Below are 25,177 nucleotides of genomic sequence, written 5' to 3'. Positions count from 1 at the left end.
CTTCTTCTTCAATGGCACTAACGTTCCTAGAGGAACTTCGCCGTCTCAACGTAGTATTACTTGCGTCATTTTTATTAGTACTCAGTTGAGATTTCTATGGCAAATAACACAACACGCCTTGAATGCATTCTGAGTGGCAAGCTCTAGAATACGCGTGATCACAGTGCAAGTCGGAGGAAATTTCTTTGACGAAAAAGTCCCCCGACCAGAACGGGAATCGAATCCGAACACCCGGCATGTTAGTTATGACGCTAACCACTCGGCCAAGGGAGCACAAACCGATATAGTGGTTCTCAGTTTTTCGTCAAAAGTGGTAGTTTTGTTCTTCATTGCAAATTATTAGACCTGTATTCTTTTATTTTTTGCTAGGGTGTCCATTTCCATTTTAGGGTGGTCCGAAAAATCAATTTTTTCGCATTTTTTCCATAAATGGCTTTTTTTTAGATGATTGACATATCAAATTAAAACCAATGAGCCAGTCTTGTTTGAAAAAATATTACACTCTGTATAAAAATGGATTTTGTTTTCGTAATTATTGATTATATTTGTTCTTATAGGTTACATAGTTTCAGGACCAAGGGCGCCATATTTTTTGATATGTTTTTATGGAAAACTGAGCATTTTTCACATAACATATCTCGAACCCAGAGAGGTTTTTTTTTCGTTTTTAAGTTATGATTTTTCAAAGGTAATATGTTTTCAGTTTTCGTTCTATATTTCTATGCGACTAGACTGGATGTATGTGGCTATTATATGCCAACTAATTGGCAAGTGCGTTATTTTTTTTTAAAGGCTAGCTAAGAGGCTTCAATTGGATATGTCCATCATCTGAATCGGTTCAGTAGTTCAAAAGTAATAAATTTTTGAAAAAAATAATTATTAGGAAAAAAGGGAAAAATGTTTTTTTGTACCATTGTACCTTTGAAAAATCATAACTCAAAAAGGAAAAAAACGACCTCCTGGTTCCGAGATATGTTATGTAAAAAATCCTCAGCTTTGCAGAAAAAAGATAAAAAAATATAGCGCCTTTGGTCCCGAGACCATGAAAACTATAAAAAACAAATACAATCAATAATAACGAAAACATAATTCAAATGCAACACGCAATTGTAGTATTTTTCCGAAAAAAGACCAGCTTATTGGCTTTAGTTTAAAATGTCGAACATCTGAATTGGTCCAGTGGTTCTAAAATTATGATTTTTTTTTAAAGTCATTTTTGGCAAAAAATGCGAAAAATGTATTTTTCGGACCACCCTAAAATTGAAATGATCACCCTAACAAAAAAAATAAAGAAATACAGATCTAATAATTTGCGATAAAGAACAAAACTACCACTTTTGACGAAAATATGAGAACCACCATATCGGTTTGGCATGGAATGGCACCGCTCCCGTGAGAAACAAAAACTCTCTCGTTCTAGCTTTTTTTCCCATTCGCTGCTCTCCGCAAATGGTGACGGAATGATAACGTAATTTTTCTTGTATCATTTCTCGCTCTGTACTTGTCTGTGCAGTGGTTTTCGCTATAGTAGAACGGGACGATATATGCGGTTCAAAATTGTATGCAGGCGTCGAAAATGGTGTGCGATGTTTGGTACAGCTCGCATATGCAATCAACAATCTTCATTCCTCTCTTTGTTTAATCATTTAGTGTACCACAAGTGATTACTGTCACTCATACAAGTATCTGAATGATCTACTCATGTTTGGTTATACAGTGATAGACATTCGTTTAGCCGCACTTGAAAAAAACTTGAAACACTTATAAAACAACTAGGAATGTTCTTTTTATCGGCATACTTATTTGCTGTAGTGATAGTATATTTAAGTCAATTTTATTGAAAGGACGTGCGTCACAATCACACACACACACATGGCGGCATCGGTGGATATAAACATTCAAACGTTATTTTTTCCCGAGACATACGTTTAGCCGCAGGGCATAAAACTTGAGTTTTTGCATAATCACCAAGCCTTTATCTGTGTTTTTTGAAAAAAATACTTGAGAACGTTTGATTTACAAGATAAATATTACATGTACGACGTAAGAAGTAGGTCAGATTAGTGATTTACGTTGAATTTAAAGGAATGGCTCGATCATAACAAGAATTGGTCTATCTGAGAAAGTGGTACGGAATTTCTTTAAATGGTGCCAGAAATATGGGATATAACGACCAACAAATGGGAACACCAAAGTTACTTTGCGTCTTAAAGGTCGAATAAGACACGAAGCAACCAGGAAACGATGTCCTGCTCATACATTAAGGCAGAATCGGTTGTTCCGGTAACGAAGAGGCATATTGCGCGCATCTTGAATGAGACACCAAACATCATGTGGAAGAAACCTCAAGGGAAGCCGAAACTGACCGCCACCCATAAGCAGAACCATCTTATTTTCGCCCGGCAATACATGGAATGGAAACTAGAATGGAGAAATGTTGTATTTTCCGACGAAAAAAGTTCAATTTGGATGGTCCGGACTGTTACAGTTGCTATTGGTACAATTTAAGTCACGACATACCGTGAGATAAAAGCGAAACTTTGGGGGCGGAAGTTTGACAGAGTGGGGAGCCGTTTCCTATCACAGCAAGCTTCTCATTTGTTTCATTTTCACCCGAAAAGTATCTTCAATTACTGGAGGACGTTTTGATTGGCCATATTGAGAATAACGCTGCCAATGATGTCGTTTTTTCAGCAGGATTATGCATAGATCCATGTTTCCAAGCAATCGAAGGCATGGCTTGTCGAGAAGGACATTCCGCTTCTTGAATAACCTGCTGGCAGTCGATTGCAATCCCATCTTGGAGAATCTTGGCCGAGATGGTCTATGCAAACGGATGACAATTTAACAACATTTCCAGTCTCAAGGCAGTAATGCAGGAATGTTGGGCTATAATCAATATGGCAACACTTTAAAAGCTGTCTGACTCGATGCCAAATCGAGTTTTCAAAGTGATCCGAAATGGAGGTGGACATACTAAATATTAGCTACCGATTGGACTCCAAATTTGCCGCACAAATTTTCTTTTATTGAAATTCTAGGATGCGGCTAAACGAATGTTCATCCTGATTCCATATATTTGAATTACTTAGAAAACAAAAAATGAATTTATACTTTTTTTAAGAATGAATTCGATGGAAATAAACAATAAACGTCTTTTATGAGCAAAACTGTACAAAGAATTGACTTATTTTTAAAAATATTGAGGAAAAATAGGGTGCGGCTAAACGAATGTCTACCACTGTATATTCGTGAGAGCTTACTAACATGACACATTATGTATCATTCGATATTGATCGATATCCAAACACTGGTCCGGACCCATTGGTGACTTTTTTTCTATAGATTATTGATTTTTTTTTTTTAAATTCGAGTACTATTTCCAGGTTAAAAGTGGCGGCAAAATACGGCACATTTGAAGCCGGATGTAAAGAAGGTATTTTAAAGTGACGGGAGTTCTTCGATGAGATGTTCTTCGGTGAAAGCTGGAGTTGAAAATTTGTTCCGCAATGGTTGCTGTCACTACCGCCACCACGACAATAACGATTCGATTCGAATATTTTGTTGCCGTTCTGCGAAAAAAGCTGCATAGTATATTTTGTGGATTATTTCTTCGGAAAATGATATTTTTGGAAATGTTGAAGATGTGAAGATGGATACTGGCTAATTAAGGTAGATTACAACACGCACAAGTCACATTACCATTTGAAAAAAAAATGAAAATTAAATTATATGATTAAATTGGAAACCCTCGATGTAATCCTATATAATCCTACAAGATAAACCTAGCTGGCTCATATGAACTACATTTATTTTACCTGCATTTTCTTGAGATAATCTTGTTGGTTGTAAGCCACATATCCTAGTGGCTTTTAAAAAATAACGCAATCATCGTCACTGTTTTCTGTATCGTAGTGAATATTGAATATTAAATTCTCCAACTAACCATCGATTAGGATTGTGTACAATTTCGGAGTCTATTTTAAGATTACACACACCGCACATCGTCCATAAATTTTCCCGTAACAAATGAGCAGAGTAAACTAAACAGCGAAAATGTATGGTTTTTTCGGCTCAGAAAATAAGTACACACAACAGTCGAGATGTAAAGAACCGCCAGGCAACCACCATCTCGGTCCGGACTTAAAGCTGAACCTCGTGGGATTAATTTTCGTTGTCTTCCCGGAGTAATGTCTAAAAAGTTAATCAGCTGCCGAAAAACGTGCCACGTGCATTTACTCTAGGGGGATGGTGAAAGTTTGTCCCCTCGAAGCGGGAGACGACAGCGCCATTTCATTTCGCTGCCAGCGTTGGAAAGTCGCGGCTTACAAAGCACAGTCATAAATACAGATTCTCACGCTTGCTTCCCGCGCGAACTAACTGGTAAATAACTTTCGAATGTTTACCGCGGCGAAGTAAATAACAATGGTTCTGTGTTTTGCGGTGGCTGCGCTCAATAGTTTGGTTACATGGCGTCCTCCTGTCTGGTGTTACAACGAGTGGGTTCGACCCAATGGAAAATGTGATTTATGATCCCGATGAAATACATCCACCGGTAAATTATTGCTCTATCAACAAGGGGTTAAGTAATAAATGAGTAATCCATGCTTACTTGCGAGCCAATTTAATTATTCATTTTTGCGCCTTCCGGGCGGAACTTTTGTCCGTATTTTTATCCAATACAAATCGAACTTTCTCGATTACTCGAACCACTTTTCCCATCTTGTTTGTACATCAAAGCAAAGAGAAAATAAAATTTTCATGAAGTTGGAAGTGAATTCAACACAGAAAGGAAAAAAAACAGGAAAAACCCACAGAAGCAAAACCATTTCCCACATCGGAGAATATGTGCGACTCAGAAGTGAACAAAAATCAATGTATTATTTTTATGAGCTTTGCGAACTTTCGGCAGAGAGAATTGAATTCACTCTCGTTTGTTCGTTTTTTTCAATATTTGTTACCCTCATAAAACAATCTAATTAAATTTACAGTCGAAGCGGGAGCGACGAATTTTTATTCCGACTTTCCCGTGAGAATTGATTATTTTTTTGGTCGGAGTACCATCGGTAAGAGTACGAAAAATGCGAAAATAACAACCTCCAATGACGTGCGCGATCGATTTAATTCACTTAAAGTTTGGATGGTATGTTAATACAGATACAAATACCTCTGACTGGAGCGACCATTAAACGACTGTCTAAAATTCACGCTTATTTTACATTAAAATAATAGCGTCGATCCTCTTTGACCTAACTCCACTGTTCCCAATCGATGGATGTCCCCGAAAGGATTACCAGAGGAGCCACTCCAGAAGCCAGAACAAAAATCAAGATGCGAGAAACTTTCTCCCCAATTTGTAGTATTTCAATATGCTGCTGTCGCTAAAAACAACAACGGCCAAACACTCCGACGATTATTCGAGGCTCCAGACCCCTAGTTTCGAGCCAACACTTCCGGGCAGAGCAGGTACCGCGGTGGGTTGGGACGGTTCGGTTGTTAGGTCAGGTTAGTCGATGTCTAAATTTAGTCTGAAAAATCCGACTCGATCTTTTTGGGTAGGGGGAGGGGGCTAACGAAAGGCGTCCGAATTAACGCAACGTTCAACCTTGGAATGTTCTTGCCGCGCGACTGCCTCTGCTGGTGATAATATTTGAATAAAATCGATGATTGTGTTCACCATTTGACACACGTTTGCTCCTTGTTCTGATGACGACAACAGCAATGCTGGCGGGATGGGAAATCCCAAACGAGAGGGAGGAGAGCACTGAAATTGGGACGATTTTCTTCGCCGACGGACGAACATTCGAACGACTGATTATAATAATTGAATAGTTATTTGGACAGGGCTATCGGTTGGGTTTGCATTCTTGGCTCGGAGCACGAAGTTTTGATGGATTCTAAACATTAGTGGTTTATGTAAGAGCATTATTTTTTGGAATGCTGATCCAATCATAACCGCTTTGGGTGGATATTGTTGGAAGTTGGTGTATATTATAGCATCGCAATCGGTACAGCAATAACGGTTATGTAAACAATCGGATGGACTGATCTCTTTTTTTAGAATGCCACATAAATCGAAATTCTCATTACTGAATATGAGATGTGTTTATACAGATATTTTTTCATTGTGGCATAGAAAAAATACATAATTTGCTGATGTTTTGGTCCAATTCCATGAACTACAAATAATTGGATCACTAATTGGTATTTTAATCCTGATAGTGTGTTGACGACTGCTTCTGAGAATGACCAGTAATCCTGTTGATGCAGCTGTCAGTGTGGTGGACATGTGACATATATGAATTTTTTTGTGTGCTGATCCTTCCCATTCAACCTTCCATGCTGGAACAAACGCTTTTCTTGACGGTTATAGCTAAAATTTGCTTCAACCAATCAATTCCATTAGAAATGAAAATGACCGTATGCTCGATCTCTGCTTTGTGAGCAAATCTGATGAACTCCGAAGTTATCAGTAGCACCTGCGCCCTTAGTAAAATCAGCGCCTCATCATCCTCCACTTCATTTCACTATGAATATCAGTGTGAATAGCTTCAGCATCGTTCCTACCGCCGTCCACTACGATTTTAAAAGTGCTGACTTTAATAGCATAATTGAAGTGCTTTTAGACATTTTTTTTTATTCAAATCGTTTATTTTTACAGGCTCAGCTACATAACTTTAAAGGACCGAACTCCTTACTGTATTGTTACTAGTATATATATATACATTTTTCCTTAATTCTAATGTTAATAATATAGGAAACCGATTACTCGCGGTCGACTCGAGTTTAGAAGGGTGACATATTTTCTTCAGGAAAAGGAGGGGATATGAGGATATGTTGACAATGATCTCACTCACACTCTCAATCACACTCTCAATCACACTCATCACACTCAATTCTTAAACCTATCTTATATCTAATATGTATTTACATTTCATCTTATTCTTAAGAAGGGATCCGATCTCTCACAAAGGAAAAGGAAAAACTAAGGGTATAAGGACAATCACACACGAAGATCGATAGCTTTAAGGAATACATATATTTGGGACATGTAATCAAGGTCTAACCGAGCCAACACGTCTCTCACCGGCACATTGGGCTGCCTTCCTCGGGCCCGAAGGGTGACTACTAAATTCGATCTGGCGACAAGATACAGCTCGCACGACCAAACAACGTGCTCGATGTCGTGGTAACCTTGGCCACAAACACAAAGATTGTTGTCGGCAAGATTAATACGAAAGAGTAGCGCGTCTAACGAACAGTGATTGGACATGAGTCGGGAGAAGGTGCGAATAAAGTCCCGACTCAAGTCCAGACTTTTGAACCATGGTTTGAGGCTAACCTTAGGGATAATCGAGTGGAGCCACCGGCCCAATTCATCTTCGTTCCATTTGCGTTGCCAGTTAACTATGGTATTTTTGCGGACTAAAGAATAAAATTCATTGAAGGCGATTTGACGCTGATAAATATCGCCTTCAATTGCATCTACCTTTACTAATAAGTCAGCCCTCTCATTACCCGGAATTGAGCAATGTGAAGGGACCCAGACAAAGGTAATGACATAACAGCGTCTGGATAAAGCACGGCAGTACGGCGAGTGCTTTTCCGGCCTCACTGAACGGATAGCTTCGACAGAGCTAAGACTATCCGTTACAATGTAATAGTGTTCAGCAGGTCGTGAGGCGACGCTGTCCAGCGCCCAGTGTATCGCTGCCAATTCAGCAATATACACTGAGCAAGGATTCTGAAGACTGTGGGAGGTGCTAAAAAATTCGTTGAACACTCCAAATCCTGTGGACTCATTCATAGAGGACCCATCAGTAAAGTACATATTATCACAATTGATATCCCCATACTTTGCATCGAAGATCGTTGGAACGATCCTCGATCGAAGATAATCTGATGTTCCATGGATATCCTGCTTCATGGACAGATCAAAATGCACAGAGGAATTGATGTAGTCAGGAAAACAAACATGGTTGGGAATATGCGAAGAAGGATCAACCTGCATGGAGATGAATTCATGATATGGACTCATGAACCCAGATTGAAAATTTAGCTCGATCAGCTGTTCAAAATTTCCGATCACCAATGGGTTCATAACCTTACACCGGATGAGGAATCGAAGAGATAATAAATTGAAGCGATCTTTTAGTGGGAGTACGCCTGCCAAAACCTCGAGACTCATGGTATGCGTTGAGGGCATACATCCCAACGCGATACGGAGACAAAGATACTGAATTCGCTCGAGTTTAATGAGGTGTGTTTTGGCAGCTGACTGAAAACAGAAACTGCCATACTCCATCACTGAGAGAATAGTTGTTCTATACAACATTATAAGATCTTCTGGATGGGCTCCCCACCATGTGCCGGTAATTGTACGGAGAAAGTTTATTCTTTGTTGGTATTTTTTACTCAGATACCTAATATGGGCCCCCCAAGTGCATTTGGAGTCGAACCAGACCCCAAGATACTTGAATGACATAGCATGAGTGATCGGTTTACCCAAAAGTTGAAGCTTTTGTTTTGCTGGTTTATGCTTCCTAGAAAAAACCACCATCTTTGTTTTCTCCGTGGAGAATTCGATCCCTAGCCCAATGACCCAGGTTGAAAAATTGTTCAATGTATCTTGTAAGGATTCTTGCAGGTCGGATTCGTTTGATCCTACGACAGACACCACTCCATCATCTGCAAGTTGTCTTAGGCTGCAACTTTGTGTAAGGCAATTGTCAATGTCGCTTACGTAGAAGTTGTTCAAAAGGGGACTTAAACATGAGCCCTGGGGGAGGCCCATGTAAGAGACCCGACTTACTGCCGAATCTCCGTGAGAAAAGTTCAAATGTTTCACACAAAGCAAGTTATATAACATATTATTCAATAGAGGCGGCAGACCCCGTGAGTGTAATTTGTCTGACAAAACCTCTATTGAAACAGAATCAAAGGCCCTCTTTATGTCCAAGAATACTGAAGCCATTTGTTTTTTTTTTCGGCGTAAGCCATTTGAATTTCTGAAGAAAGCAACGCAAGACAATCATTCGTCCCCTTGCCCCTGCGGAACCCATATTGTGTATCTGAGAGTAGGCCATTCGTTTCAACCCATCGATCAAGGCGAAACAAGATCATTTTCTCCAACAATTTCCGTATACATGACAGCATTGCTATTGGGCGGTACGAATTGAGGTCGGACGCGGGTTTTCCGGGTTTTTGAATAGCTATAACTCGTACTTGTCTCCAATCATCCGGAACAATATTATGTTCCAGAAACCGATTGAATAAATTCAACAAGCGATGTTTCTCCACATCAGGGAGGTTTTTCAACAAGTTGAACTTAATTCTATCCGATCCCGGAGCAGAATTGTTACATGAAAGGAGAGCAAGAGAGAATTCTACCATCGAAAACTCGGAATCAAGATCGCACCTATCTTGTGGTATATCTCGAATAATTCTTTGCACTGGAGCGGAATCGGGACAAACCTTTCGTGCAAAATTAAAAATCCATCGATGTGAATATTCTTCGCTTTCATTCGTTGAAGAGCGATTTCTCATGTTTCGAGCCACTTTCCATAATTTTTTCATTGACGTTTCAAGTTTTTAAATTTATTTTCAAGGTCCAAATACGACTGAAAATTTTCAATGGTTAAACGTTTCCGAAAAGCTTTGAATGCGTTCGATTTATCCTGATAAAGCTTGGAACATTGGCTATCCCACCATGGATTGGGAGGCCTTCAACGAATAGTGGAACCTGGGATGGGTTTCGTTTGAGCGCGAACCGCGCTGTCATAAATCAAACGAGAAAGTAAGTTATACTCCTCCAATGGAGGTAAACCATCTCTGGAATTGATGGCTAGAGCAATCGCGTCCGCATATTTTTTCCAGACTGAAAATCTTGAATTAATTTCAATACGCGCAAATATTCCGAGTTTTGTCAAAACAGTGCTAAAAAAATCTCGAAATCTCGAAGTCTTCGAAATCGAGACTTTCGAAAAAAAAATGTGATGCCAATTTGCACCCTAATGTATGTAACCGCAAAGTTATTGATGAAGAAAGACGTTTCAGAGTGTAATATTACTAAATATAACTTTTTGAGTTCAAAATCAATATAATAAAATTTTATATAACATTAGTTCGTCAGATTCAAATCTTTATATATAAAAGAGACTTTTTCCCACGTACGTATAACTCATCATCACGGGAGAACGGCTGATCAGATCTACGTAGTCCAAATATTTTGTGAGTTCGTCTTCACCCAAATTAGAATGATAGAGTACTTTGGAAAATATTTGAGATGATTGGAAAAATTCGAAAAAATTGACTATGCATATCTTTATATATAAGAAGGATATTTAAAATAGAAATGGAAAATTCGAAAATAAGAGGTACACATATGTATGTTTCGCTGGGAAAATCATCATTCAGATCAATTTGACAGATCTGAACGATAACATACAAACTCTCTACAAACTCTCTTGAAGTATATTCGTTTTTTACCAACCAAAATATTCTCTAGAAATACATTATATGGCAGAACAAAGTTTGCCGGGTCAGCTAGTTTTGTATAAAGTTTAATTAAATACGTCTATAATCGAATCAAATAACATTAAAAAAAATGGAAAAAATCCACAATTCATCCATTCATTCATCCACTATAAGGATTTAGTGATTTTACCAAACTTTTTCGATGACGAATCTCTCTTCATCTCTATGACCAGCATGAAAAATACGTGAAAACAAACATGTTTTGGGAGGATAGAATTTTTTAGCTGCCTGAAAAATGGCCGAAGATGGCAAGAGATTGTAGAATAAAATAATAAGATTGTAGAATGCAGAATAAAATTGATTATATGTAAGTCTGCGTATAAAAACTATTATTTGTTTTCCCAAAAAATCGGTACAAACTTTCCGGACAACCCATTATGTTATCCTATCCTGCTATCCTGATTTATGAAAATTATAGTTGGCAATGATATGGTTGTCCCACGCAGGGATACTTATTGGAAAACATAAAAAAACTGGAACTTGCCATGGAACTAGAACTAGCTAAATGTACGCGCCGTTTTCTTTTCCAGATATATTACACAATTTTTTGAGTCGCTACCTAAATTTTTGTTTTTCAGCTTGACGTAGGACTAAGTCTTCGAAATGTAATGGAAAATTGAGAGGTTTCAAGTACATACTACGCAAAAACTTTATTGCGATATATGTCATACTATGGGAAATTTGTTCAGAAGTTTCAGAACAAGATACAAATAGCGAAAAAAGTAAAACAAGTAAACAAATTAACGAACCAAGTGGGTATGTTTTTTTTAGATCTAACTCGCTGCTTGCGCTGTGAGCGAAGAAAAATTTTCAATTAAATGGATTTTTTAATTCCTACTTTCAGTTTATCAGAGAAAAAAAATCCGTAGAAAGCTGAGACGATTCATGGTTAAACAAATAATCCTCTAGTGGAAAATCCGCTGAACGAAAGACAAATTTCACAAGGGAGCACTAACGGCAGTGTTTGGATATCTATTAATATGCGTCATGCAAGTAACCTCTCACGATTATTTAACCAAACATGAGCGGATCCTTCTGATACTTGTACGAATGACAGTACTCACTTGTGTTACACTAAATGATTAAACAAAGAGAGGAACGAAGACTGTTGATTGCATATCCGAGCTGTAGCAAACATCGCACCCCATTTTCGAAGCTGCATACAAGTTTGAACCGCATATATCGTCCCGTTCTACTATAGCGAAACCCGCTGCACAGACAAGTGCAGAGCGATGAATGATACAAGAAAAATTACGTCATCATTCGGTCACCATTTGCGATGAGCAGCAAATGGGAAAAGAGATAAAACGGTACGGTCTGTTTCAAGAGATAGTAGCGTTAAAAATGAAAAATATAATCGGACTACCCATCTCTGAGCCTCTATCTAGCTAAATAATCACATAGTTTGCACTCTCTGAGGCTTATTGATCAGGCTCTGCTGCATTAATTTAGTATGAATCATTCGCTTTACGTAGTCCGTATGATCCGGCTGCTTCATGATACATGGAGAGGTTCGACATGTAATGAGTTAGAGCCAAAGAAGAAAATAAATTTTTTGCACCGAAACCGTACATGACGGTGTTGGCGAATTATTCAGTAAAAGGATCAATCGGAAAACACTGACTAACGGTCATCAAATATCTAATCTACATCACCTGGCGATATAATTATTACGGCCCACTACGAACAATGTTTCAGTCAATAATAATATTGCCGAGCTAGCTATACCAACTTAAGTTTAAGAATGCAATTTAAAATGATAGCTTCTTACCATATTCAGTTAAATTGAACAAACAAAAGAAAAAAGGTGACCAATCTATTAATATCTCTGTACGGATGGCATTATGGCGAAGCCCTTTTATGTAAATTTTATGTACATTTTAAAACATCAGCACAAGGAAACCAGAGAATGTCGAGTTTTTCTTGTTAATGTTGGTATAAAAATCAGGCGCTCGTAAATCGATCGCTTGAAGTGCAAATGCAGTGTTCGTTCCACGGACACTGTGGAGAGATACAAAATATTGCAAATCAAGTTCCGCCGGTTTGTCCGTATGGAGAATAAAAGAAGCGATTCGCGATTTCTATTACAAACTTTCGCCCCAGCTAGCGAACATTCAATATTATTCTTCAATGCTGATGTCACACGGATTTTTGCTTGATACGAAGTGCGTTGTTGTTTTCATGCGTTACCAATGCTAGAGATGGAACCGGAAGAAATGTGGAAAAACGGTGCAGGCAAAACAAATATACAATCGTTTGTGATTAAGTGTTTGTCGACTGCGGAAAAGACCGCCACGATAGCTGTTATTAAAAAAAAATAAGAACATTCGCGAAGATTTTTTTTTTCCTTTATTATAGTGACTTTCAACACATTTTGGGGGTCTCCGTAGCCACATTGGTTGCGCGTTCGCTTAGTAAGCGATCGATCGTGAGTTCAAAACTCAGGGCCCTCATTGACCATCTTTGTGTTGTTACAGAATAGCTACGTCCACGCAACAATCATCAGCGATGGAGATCGATCCACGGTCGAAATAAGATCGATTCATCCATACAACTGCTCTGCTCTGCAAGAAACATCGGGCTGCTGTTCTATAAATAACCCAACAATGATCAATATCAACTGCCTCCGCTGTCCGGTCTGCTGAACAATGGAAGAATAGAACGAATGAGTATTCGTTCGTACGCCTAAATGGCTACTGTGAAATGTAATGTACCATATGCAATGGTATAGAAGGAATACTATAACGCCAAAAAAATGTCAAGTGTGTAATGTGCTATTTATAGATACGATAAACATGTGACATGTACACTATTAAAATTCGGCTCTGTTACAGCTGAAATGCTAATGAGCCTGAAATAAACAAATGGGATAAAAAATAAGAATAAAAAAAAACACACATTTTGGCTGGTTCGTCACTTTTACTTCCATTTTTGGAAGAATGTCGGGAGTGAGGATTGAACTCGTGATCTCTGCGTGAGAGGTATGGATGTTACCACTACGCCAGATCGCCTCCACATTCGCGAAGATGACAAGAATGAATCAATCATCTTCAGCTGACTCTACCTCGCAAACCATCGGCCCTTTCGAAGACCTCCGAATATTTCAGCTAAGGAGTTACTTTTGAAAATTTTGATGCTTAAAGGAGTAATATCTGAAGTGATAATCAAACTAATTGAATGAAATAACCCACAACCTCCATGTGTATATTTTTTTACGTATGACTACGTTTAACCGAAGATATAGGAGGTAAAATGAAAATCTAGACACCGAACATGTGGGAAAAAATGAAAGATTTCGAACGCTTATAACTCGAGCATTTCTTAATAGATTGCAAAGATGTTTACATCAATTACTAGGAAATATTTCAACGAATCTATCACAATGAATAACAATGTTTTTTAGATAAACAATCTAATAATTGGGAAATGTCAAGCATCGTCCAAACGCACTATATGCCTCGTTTTGATTGGTCCAATTTGTAGTTCTCAAATGGTTCCGACCAAATGAAGCCCTACGTCTCTTCGGTCTTGTCCCCGATATTAGCCACCCGTCTTTTTATATTTAATTACAGCTCAAGTACACTTGGCGTACATATCATCGTCTAGAGGTGCTTTATTTTCGTTATAACATAAGATTTTTATTCACTGTGAAATTTATGATTATATAGGCGGGATAAGTCATTCGTGACACGGAAAAAATATGGTCCTGCAATCTGACAACTGTCAAACTTGTATGTCACTCAACTTGTTACGATGTGATACTCCATCACAATATTTCACGCTTATCATTTATTTTGGTTTTATTGCGCGAAAAGTTCCCGAAGCTAGTAATTTTGAGTGATGGTGATGTCAATCAGCCACTGAGATCAACTAATTTGAGGCTGCAGAACTTTTTCCTTAAGGGCTACGCCTTGAGTATTGTCTACGCGGACAATACTAAAGGTCTTGGAAGTCGAAAACACAAATACGAAAATTTATCGAAAATCACTTAAAGAAGATTGAGAGGTGCAAATGGTTACGGGGCGGACATTGTTCTAATGTTCTATTTTACATTTAAAAATGTAAAATAGAGGAAATATTATCAAAATCAGAATGATTTGCATTCATTGTGCTATACTTTTTGGTAAATTAAATAAGATCACCAAAATTAGCACTGATAGACGACGGCAAAACACCGCTACAAGCAAGGAAATGCCGCAACTATTCATAAGTACTTTCCTCAACCGATATGTCATTAATACAACGAATATTATTGTTTACGCAATGCCATAATAGACAGAAAAATAATAACGACGAAAAACCAACACATACTGGAGGAAATACTCACCACTAATTACACACTTCGAGAGAAACAAAAAGCAGCTCAATTTGTTCCTAATCGTGGTTCGCCCGTAGTTCTAAACAATAAACCTCGGTGTTTCGATAATAAATAACAACTTGTCAGACCACACCAGCGCACTATTTAACGTTCGATTTTTCACACCTCCACATTAAAGTTACCGACTTTAAACACTTTCACCGATCCCGGTAATTGCGGGAACCTAACATTTCTTAGTACGCTCTACTTCGAGGTCACGCCTACGCTCCGTTTCACTTGCCGACATCATTCCATTCCAAGGATGACACTTGATCCAGAAATAAACGGAAAAAAGCCGTCAACACTCACACAATCCTCAACAAACAGACTGTAGGTTGTTTCTAGCGCCTCATCCAGCACTTCAATTCAACCATCCGTGTCATCCCAGAGGCAGTGCTTGTTTTGTTGTGCTTCCACACAGAGCAATTGCCGCCACGGGAGACCCAAGAATATGGCCGTAATTATCCTCTACCGAAAAGAATTTACGTTGTCACGAGCGACACGGAAACATCATGCAAACTCGCGCCAAAAGACATTATTGGCATCTACAAAGCCTCCAACTGGCAGGAGATGAACGGCGAGCACCATCCTCCCACTAACGCGAACTGAAAACGCACACACAAACACCGACCGGCTTTTCAAGATCAATCACAACTTGTGTCGTAGTGAAATTTTGACCCGGGGGGCAAAATAATTACGCGGGAAACGACATCAAAGCTTACAGACAACCAGAACGATACTGAACCCGGGTTCCAAACTGCAAAGATTCTGGCCACAACAGCTGATTTCGCTCGCGGTTCTCTCGTCCTCCGACACTCGCACGCAGAATTTCTTTCCGACGGATCGTGTGTAGAACAGTTTTCCGAAAGCTCCCCAAAAACCACCCGATTAGTATCCGAACCTGGTGGTGTCTCTTTCCCCCAATCAAGGATGCACCTGAGAAGCTTTTCACACATGATGTTTCTCTCCCGCTCACCGAAATCATGGGGCTCTCCCCACATTAGTTTTCTCTCGCTCGCTTCCATTCTGCCGAAGTTCCGCGTTCTAAACCACGAATTCCCCGTGACCGCCTTTTGGACTAAAAATATGAAAAACACGTTTCTATCCTTCCAGCGAACCAACCTGTTCGCGGTGGCGGCTTTCAACGAGGGACGAGAGATGATGATATTAGATAACAAAATGTACGTATAAAAATGCGAAGTATACGACAGGGGAAAATTAAGCAGGTCACGTTCAATAATTCAAGAGTTCAACAGGTTTACCTTCCCCGGTGCCGCCGTCTAGTCACGGACTCAGTGATCGTGTCCCAGCGCCGATGCCAGATGGTGAAGAGTTGTTTACATCAACGCTAATGAGCGAGAAGAAGAATTTTCGCAGCGCGATAATGAGAGTTGGAATATTTTTGCATCGGATCCATAATCGCATTTTGTACATGGAAAAAAAGACGGGTGGGTAATGTCGGGGACATAACCGGAGTGACGTAGGACTATACACAGGGGACAGCTTTTGTTAAATATATATTTTAAATATATTGTTTTATTTTCTTCTCCTACGTGAATACCTACCTATCTACCTGAAAAATGGATTAGTTTACTGTTTACTCTTTATGAATATGTTGATGGTTCTGAAAAGAACCTTTGGTGTTGTGTTTTTGTTATCACTCGATATTCCCATCTTGTTCGGTTAAACATTCCTGTTTAGCTCAGTGAATGCGACCAACAGGGAACTGGAGCCCTGCACGGTTCGAGTGAGACTTTGCCTTTCCCTTAACTTGTCCTCCTTTGTTACGTCCACGATGCCGATGCCGTACAACCACACGGGTTTACGGTTTGAAAGAAAATAAGATATTTTTTGGGGTCCGCGTGTTTTATACTCTAGCGGTACACACTCACAGGATAGAGACAAATCGGTAGACTTAGCCAGAGGGACGAGTCCAACGAGGCGAACGAATGAGTGTTAAAAGGGAGCGATGGCAAAAAAATACATTCATTACGATTTGTTCGCTCGTTGGATTCACATGCAGGCTAAAAAGGGTCCTTTTCAGGATCACAAAATTATCTTCAATCTAAAGAGCTTATTGTTTTGTTATCACTCGATATCCCCATCTTGTTCGGCTAAACCTTTCTGTTTAGCGATTGTATTTGCCACTCGCTACAGCTTTCACAGTTGCAAAATTTCTTCCCATCCAGCTTGTGACATATTTTACAGTAAATTACATTCAATGGCACGTCGCATTACCACCACTCAGTATCGGATTGGAGGTAATTTTAACCTGTAATTGAACATTTGCGATGACAGTGGTACAGTGTCGACTTTCAATGTGGGGTCATAATTTGGACCCCGTACTCTATGTTTACAAAAATGTCCAACTAAATAATTACATGTCCGTCCAATTAGCTAAATGTCGAGATAAGTGTAAATTACTGTACTTTCAATCTAGAAGCAATTCTGCCAAATTCACATACTCATCATATCCTGGCAAACAAATTATGAAAAAATCAATTTGTGTTTTATTATTATTTTGGATATTGTTTTAGAAAGCATTGAACTGTATTTCCTAAACTCTTTTTTGGAAGGTTTAATGGCCCTGAAAAGCGCCTTGTTTTATGGAATGGTTCCAATTTAGAAAACTTAGTACTCGTGGTATTGAAGAAAACCATTTCGAACGCCCTCGATGCCGCCTTGTTCTGGATTTGCCACCAAAGCAGTTTGTATAAAGAACAAACATATTTCTTCTGCTACCTGATGCCGTTTTGCGAATGCGTTTGCCACTCGCCACTCGCTGCAACTGCCTGTTGTCTTGATGTCCACCGAACCGAATGTGTTCTGTTCCGAATGCGGGTTTTCTTATCGTCGCGAGCAGCTTTGCCAGCTAACTCGATCACTTCGGCGGCCGAAACTATATAACGCCGGCTAGGTGGACTGGTGCACTGGTACTAACGCGCTCGGCCTAGCTACCCTTGCGGGGAACTCCAGATCAACACGGTTCGAGCGGGATTTTGCCTTTCCCTTCACTTTTCCTCCTTTACCATGTCCAGACATGGCTGCTTGGGTTGGTTTGTTGATGTGTTGTGATGCGAACCGATGTGGTGTACGGTTTGAATGAGAATGATCATTACGGCAGCGGAGCGGGGATTTTTAAGCTGACTGGCTGGCTCGAGAGTTACGCATGTGTGAGACTGCGACCAATGTTTCGTTCATTTTTTTCTTTTTCCTTCCCAATCGTGCTTCATTCTATTTCGCTGCTGCTCTGGTTGCCCGTTTTGGTCGGTACGATTTGAGGAGCACAAAATGGACCAATCAAAAATGGACACATAGTGCATTTTGACAATGCTTGATATTTCACAATTATTCAATTATTTATCTCAAGAAAAATGAAATGTTATTCGTTATGATAGATGCGTAGATATATTTCCTATCAATTGATGCAAAAACCTTTGCGATCTATTGAGAAATACTCGAGTTATAAGCGTTCCAAATCTTGCATTTTTTCCTACTTGTTCAGTGCCTAGATTTCCATTTCACCCCCTATATCTTCCGGTTAGACGTAGTCCTACGTCAAAATAACGGCGAAGCTCGGGAAAAATTAACTTTTTACACTTTTTTTTTTTGAATTCTACGGAACTGGTGATGTGACGGAACATCAGAAAACCTGAAAACACTTAGGGGCTGTCCACATACCACGTGGACAGAAAAAGCACGATTTTACACTCCCCCCTCCCCCTTCGTGGACAAACGTGGACATTTTCATACCCCTCCCCCTATTGTTCACATGGACACTTTTGCTTATTTAATCAGAATTGAGAAATTAACTGGATTGCGCTTACATTAAATTTTAATTCTATTTAAGTTTTTTTTTTCAATTTTTACTAGCTGTACCCACGCTTTGGCTATGTAGTATGCCAACACGGTAACGCGCAATATACAGTTTAACAATCCGTACCCGAATCTCGATCACACAATTCCAAAGATTGATCTTGAGCAACGCCAATCGAATAAAATTAAATGGATTTAAAATCATTATCGGATACAATTTTAGTTCACGATTTTTTAAACACTTGCAAAAAAAATGTGTTGCTACCACATAGAAAACGGAATTCAATACTAGAAATTTGATTTACGCTCACAGCTTTACTTCAGAAGTGTGCTTATTCCATCTGAAAATCTTAAAGCTTCCTGAGGGGTAGGCAGTAGCAACAACAATCCTTGAAGTGGATTTTATATTGTGTCAAAATATGAGCTCCATCAGTGGCGAACTATTCGAGTTTATGAGGCGCACAAAAATGAACAAAACAATTTTATATGCATAGATTTTTTTATCAATTAAAAAGAATTTCATGAATGGAATAGATATCTAAAGATCTTCATTTGATAAAGGATTGAGGAGTAAAGGGTCGAACTTTCTAAGTGATTTCGAAACGCCTGTACTTTCGATATAAATCATGATATGAAGACAAAAAAAAATCAGCATTTTCAAACTACAAATTTCTGGTATATGGATATCGAGTGGATTTATCAAGTGTAGTTTTTTGCCCACTCCGGAGTACGATTGGTCACAGGAAATGTCGATTCATTTACACATTCGCTTAACTTCAATTCATCAGCGCAATGTGAAACCTTTTCCGCAATTAATCCGGGAACTTTCAGAGGGTACTAATAGCGTATTAGAAATATTTTCAATGCGAAAAGTACATAACTTCACATAACCTAATAAAAAAACAAAACCTTCTAAAATGAAAAAATATGTAAACTTTCTTACAGTAATACTTTGATAAAAAACACACATTGTGATGTAGAAAAAAAAACCATTGGATTGAACCTCCTACAGAATCATAAATGTAGGTTTTAGCCAATGTGTTTGTTTGGCGATTTTTCGGTTTTTTGTCATTTTCCGGAAAAGGACGGAAAAAAATATTTGTTGAATATTTGGGTTTCTGTAACGTCAATAATCAAAATTACACCAATGGTGTTCGTTAAAAAAATAATTTTTACAGCTTGGTCGTTAATGGGTTAAACTGCTGAGAAAACTTTCTCATAAATTGAATAGAATATCGAAAACTATTATATCTTTTATTGAAATATTGTTATATACAAGTTGTTAGGTAGCTGATCCGAAATATTTCAGGTGATAGAGGATAGCATTTGATGAAAAAAAATCCTTCACGCATATGGTCAAATCTTATCTACGAAAGAGTTATTGAAATTTTCCTTGAGACCGTTTTTTTGCCTTAAACTGACCTTGATTCAAAAATTACGCTGCTTAGCACGATTCAATTGCTTTCATTTGAGAAAACTGTGCATAAATTATGTTGTGAATCATTTAAATTTTTGCAAGATAACAAGAAGGATAACAGTGTAGTGTCAAGGAAAGAATTGTAGAATGGTTGGACAGCTTCAATTTGGCTGAAAGAAACAATCCAGTTTATCATGCATTTTTGGAAAATAAAGTTTCATCTTTACCTTGGTTCCATTAATTTAAATGTTTTACAACTGCATTCTACGCAATTTTTTATCTTTCAAATGAGTAGCATAATTATTCTAAGTAGCGTACTTTCTAAATTAGAGTCAGTTCAAGACATAAAATTCGACTCAAGAAAAGTTCATCAAATATGATCTTCTATCACCTCCTGAAATATTCCGAATCAGCTACCTGATTCACGTATATTTTTATCAGAACACTGGCTCCATTTTTGACGACTAGTGGGAATTGATGAAATTAAAATTCTTTAGAAAAATGATTTTACACGCAATTCTAAAAAAAAGGAAAACAAAATTTAAAAAACTATTCAGACATTATTATCCTAAGACTAACTGTTCTCGAGATATAACAAAGTGTATAGATAATTATATTTGATGAAAAATCATTTACGCTTATCATGAAATCTCAACCATTATGGAATCGTTTAGTTTTTATAGTTTTGAACTATGAGTGTCTATGCATACCCCGTAACTATAAAAATTCGATCACAGGAAATAGCTTGGTCATTAACAGTTTACGTGAGATATTTATATAATACAGATTACACTGAAGAAGATCAATTATACGAGAAAAAAATATGAACGTTTTATCGGGCAGCACTCTAAGGCGGCTCAATCCGTTTATTGATAAATACGGAGAGCTTAGAAATTCTTGAATATGTGTTATTTCATTTAATTTTCAATGTATAGGTGGTTGTATTTAAAAAAAATATTCTTCCTGTCCACATGGACTCGATCTATACGCCCTCCCTCCTCTCCGTGGACAAGCGTGGACATTGTCTTACCCCCTACCTCCCCCCAAAAGCTGTCCACGTGGTATGTGGACAGCCCCTTATCTACACTCGAAAAACAAGGAGCAGAGAGCGAAGTCGAAATATTGAGGTGATTTTTCAAATGCAGTAGCTTTGTGAAATTAGAGGCGAATGAACTGCAAAGTTTGAAGCCTCTTAACATTTTACGGATCGCTCATGAGTTTTCTCGTGCTTCGCGTTCCTTCTTTACGGACTTGTGTGAAGTTAGCGGATAAAAGTTTTTGTTGCGTGCAAGTTTCTGTTCAACGTCTTGCTGGATTTCATGAATAATGAATTATTTTAATTGAAATAAATTGATTGTTTATCAAGTAACATCTTTCACAATCATGCTCATTAGAAATAGAATTGAATCGTTAATTTTTTCACATAATTCTTTTTTTTCTTGATAGTGACAGAGAAAATTATAGACTGAAACGTGAGCATGGTTCAATATAGAAAAATACACAGAATTTTAAATATCAAAAAAAGTTATTCGAATTTAGTTATCGAAGTTATTCGATAGAGAAATGTTTTACCTATCATCCAGCCACAATTTTATTAATTGGAAAAGGGGCTGAGAATAGTTATAGGCCAGGTTGTATGGGAGAAATTAATTATTTTAGAGAAAATTGAAAAAAGTAATTTGAAAGAACCCAAAACACATTCTCGAGATAATGGGCCTGATTCTCGAATACACTTCACGGTGGAAACGAAATAAACGGCACGCCATTGAACTACGTTTTACGAGTTACTGAAGTGTCGAAGATAATGAGTTTTCAGGCAGAATGAGCACTTTTCAAATAAAAGACGGGTGGGTAATGTCGGGGACATAACCGGAGTGACGTAGGACTATACAAAGGGGACAGCTTTTGTTAAATATATATTTTTTATATATTGTTTTATTTTCTTCTCCTACGTGAATACCTACTTATCCACCTGAAAAATGGATTAGTTTACTGTTTACTCTTTATGAACATGTTGATGGTTCTGAAAAGGACCTTTGGTGTTGTGTTTTTGTTATCACTCGATATCCCCATCTTGTTCGGTTAAACCTTCCTGTTTAGCTATTGCGTTTGCCACTCGCCACAGCTTTCACAGTTGGAAAATTTCTTCCCATCCAGCTTGTGACATGTTGTTCAGTAAATTACATTTTATGCGACGTGCCGAAACACTCAGTGTCGCATTGGAGGCGATTTTAACCTGTGTTTTAACCATAATTTGGACCCCGAACTCTATGTTTACAAAAATGTCGCATTACATGTCCGTCCAATTAGCTAAATGTCGAACTAATTGTAAATTACTGTACTTTCAATCTTTCAACAATTTGAGAATTGGTGAAAATTGAATAATCAAGAAAGTCCCCAACTATCAATAAGCTCAGAACAACTGCCAAATTCACATACTCATCAGATCCTGGCAAACAAATTATGAAAAAATCAATTTGTGTTTTATTATAATTTTGGATATTATTTTAGAATGCATTGAACTGTATTTCGTAAACTCTTTTTTGAAAGCTTTAATGGCTCTGATAAGCGCCGTGTTTTATGGAATGGTTCCAATTTAGAAAACTTAGTACTCGTGGTTTTAAAAAAAACCATTTCGAACGCCCTCGATGTCGCCTTGTTCTGGTTTTGCCACCAAAGCAGATTGTATAAAGAACAAACTTTTTTCTTCCACTACCTGCTGTCGTTTTGCGATTGCGTTTGCCACTCGCTGCAACTGCCTGTTGTTGTCTTGATGTCCACCGAACCGAATGTGTTCTGTTCTGAATGCGGGTTTTCTTATCGTCGCGAGCAGCTTTTCCACTTCGGCGGCCGAAACTATATAACGCCGGCTAGGTGGACTGATGCACTGGTACTAACGCGCTCGGCCTAGCTACCCTTGCGGGGAACTCCAGACTAACACGGTTCGAGCGGGATTTTGCCTTTCCCTTCACTTTTCCTCCTTTGCCATATCCAACCATGGCTGATTGTGTTGGTTTGTTGATGTGATGTGATGCGAAACGATGTGATGTGGTGTATGGTTTCGATGAGAATGATCGTTACGGCAGCGGAGCGGGGATTTTTAAGCTGACTGGCTGGCTCGAGAATTACGCATGTGTGAGACTGCGACCAATGTTTCGTTCATATTTTTTCTTTTTCCTTTCCAATCGTGCTTCATTGTATTTCGCTGCTGCTCTGGTTGCCCGTTTTGGTCGGTACGATTTGAGGAGCACAAAATGGACCAATCAAAAATGGGCACATAGTGCATTTGGACAATGCTTAATATTTCACAATTATTCAATTATTTATCTCAAGAAAAATGAAATGTTATTCGTTATGATAGATGCGTAGATATATTTCCTATCAATTGATGCAAAAACCTTTGCGATCTATTGAGAAATGCTCGAGTTATAAGCGTTCCAAATCTTGCATTTTTTCCTACTTGTTCAGTGCCTAGATTTCCATTTCACCCCCTATATCTTCCGGTTAGACGTAGTCCTACGTCAAAAAATCATTAATGAAAATTAACTTCTTCGTATCAAATGCGAGTGGAAAACTTTGTTTTCTTCATGTGATATAATAATCTCTTATAAAAATTTCATCTGAAGATAATTTGATATTATAATGATAAGTTTAGTGGGAAACTAATCTCGTATCCAGATGTCGACACTGTACCGTTGTCATCGCGGATACGTTTCATTCCCTTTCCACCGTGAAGTGTATTCGAAGTGTATTCGAGAATCAGGCCCAATACTTATTCGATATGGAATATTTTTATCTATCTTTAGCAAAATTTCCATTGGTCAGAAAAGGGTCTAAGAAAAGTTATAGCTAAAACCTATACAACTTGTATGGGGGAAATTAATTAATTTGAAGAAATTGAAGAAAGTTATTTGAAAGGACCCAAAACACATTTTTGAAATAAAACTCATTGGATAGAGAATATTTTGATCCATCTTCAGCCAAATTTTCGTTGGCCTGAAAAGGGTCTTAGCCAAAATGTATTGTAGGAGAGAAATTAAAAAATTTAACGAAAATAGAAACAGAACTTCTTTACACTCGAAAAAAATTTAAGGTACAGAGTGCGAAGTCGAAATTTTTGCTAAAAAAAATGCTATAAAATCGTGAAATATCAACGCATGAAGATGGGATATAAATCACTTTAAACCATAATTTACATAGATTTACACGGAATATTTGACAGAGAAATTTATATCTCGATATATATATATATATATATATATATATATATATATATATATATATATATATATATATATATGTAGATTAGGGTGCCAATGAAAATGGTCATCACGAATTTCAAAAAGTTACCCCATAAAAAATGTTCACCACCTCGAAAAAACACCCTATGCAAAATATCAGTTCAATCGGACTTAAGGGAGAGTGGCACAAAGCGGTCAAAGTTTGAGTTTTTCGCAAATCGAAAAATCACCCAAGGGGGACTCAAGGTAATCGGGGTTTTGAAAAAAAAAATGTTGATGCCAAATGTCTTAAAATTGCATGAAACGTCGAGATCTAGTATCATCACGAAAAAAATTTTTTGTAGAAAATCGGCACTGTGGGACTTTGTTTTGGTTTTGGGAAAAAAACTGCCGATTTTTTACAAAAACAATTTTTTTCGAGATTTTAAGACATTTGGCACCAAAAATTTTTTTTCGGAAACCCCGATTTCCTTTACTCCCCACTTGGGTGATTTTTCGATTTGCAAAAAACTCAAACTTTGACCGCTTTGCGCCACTCTCCCTTAAGTCCGATTGAGCTGAAATTCGGTATAGGGTGTTTCTTCGAGGTGGCGAACATTTTGTATAGGGTAACCATAAATTAAATTTTAGGGTCGATTTTTTCCCATCATTCATTGGCACCCTAATGTAGAGGTAGTGGACATAAATATAGGGAAGAAATGAGAAATCGATTTCATTCTGTTTTTTCAAAGATAGCAAATCCAATTAACGTTATCAACTATCTTTCATTTGATTTCTATAACGTTGTTGTAGGACCATTCAGTACAGAGA

Source organism: Toxorhynchites rutilus, chromosome 2 (assembly GCF_029784135.1).
Source record: "Toxorhynchites rutilus septentrionalis strain SRP chromosome 2, ASM2978413v1, whole genome shotgun sequence".
Classification (NCBI taxonomy): domain Eukaryota; kingdom Metazoa; phylum Arthropoda; class Insecta; order Diptera; family Culicidae; genus Toxorhynchites; species Toxorhynchites rutilus.
The sequence above is the reverse complement of the archived record's forward strand: the minus strand, read 5'-3'. Positions refer to the sequence as shown.